Raw genomic sequence first — 1,255 nt, forward strand, 5'->3', positions numbered from 1 at the left:
CAGACTCTGTTTTCTTAATTATAAGAGATTTGACTGGTTTCGTACACAATGGTATTGCATATATCTTGTCACGATATACATTTTTGTATAAACGGCGTTTGAAATTCCCCTCCCCGCTCGACTACCTCTGAATGTATGTATAGGAGTGTATCTACAAGTATGTGTATGTGTGTGTGTGTGTGTGTGTGTGTGTGTGTGTGTGTGTGTGTGTATGTGAGTGTGTGTGTGTATTCATATATGTATATACATTTGTATATAAACTTTATTTATGCTACAGTGCGTTTCCTGACAATGACTACACAATACTATTGTATAAGAGGCAGCGATCAAATTATAGATGTACGTATATAAAGTCCTTCAGGACCATTTAAGGCGTACCTTTCTATGTGTGTGTGTGTGTATGTGTGTGTGTGTGTGTGTGTATGTGCGTGTATATGTGTGTTTGTGTATCATGTATGTTCACACACACAACATGCGTACACACATATACATGTATTAATGCAAATATACGGCAAATGTAAACACACACACACACACACACACACACACACACACACACACACACGCATATATATATATATACATACATAGATATATACATGCATACATTCATAGTCGTATGCATAGGTATATAGATATGCATTCATACATTATACATCCATACTGATACATATATATATGTCAGGGGAGATTGCAGATAATATTTCTGAATCTCTTTGATTCTTTAGATGTGCTGGCCTCCTGATAATTAGTCGATATTAATTAATATATGACTAATTACCAGATTTTATAATAATATATATATGTCAGTATGGCTGTGTACATATATATATTTACATTTGACGGATATTTGTTCTCATCTTGTTTGTTGTTAGCACAATATTTCGGCTGATATATCCGCCAGCGTTCATCAGCCGAAACGTTGCGTTAACAACGAACATGATGAGGACAAATATCCGTCAAACGTAAATAAAGTCAATAATGTACATAATGCACATAATTCCGCATCTCTTAAATATAGAACCAATCTATCTATCTATCTATCTATCTATCTATCTATCTATCTATCTATCTATCTATCTATCTATCTATCTATCTACCTAAGAACTGGGACGAGATCACCAGTAGAGTGATCAAACTCAGCCAAACATGGGCTGAGAGAAAGTTATCTCTAAAAGGCCGGGCGGAGGTGGCTAATGTGTATATCGCATCAGTCATCGATTACCGCCTGACCGTCGTGCCTTGTCCCGATGCC

The sequence above is a fragment of the Octopus bimaculoides genome, chromosome 14, assembly GCF_001194135.2.
Source record: "Octopus bimaculoides isolate UCB-OBI-ISO-001 chromosome 14, ASM119413v2, whole genome shotgun sequence".
NCBI classification, from domain to species: Eukaryota; Metazoa; Mollusca; class Cephalopoda; order Octopoda; family Octopodidae; genus Octopus; species Octopus bimaculoides.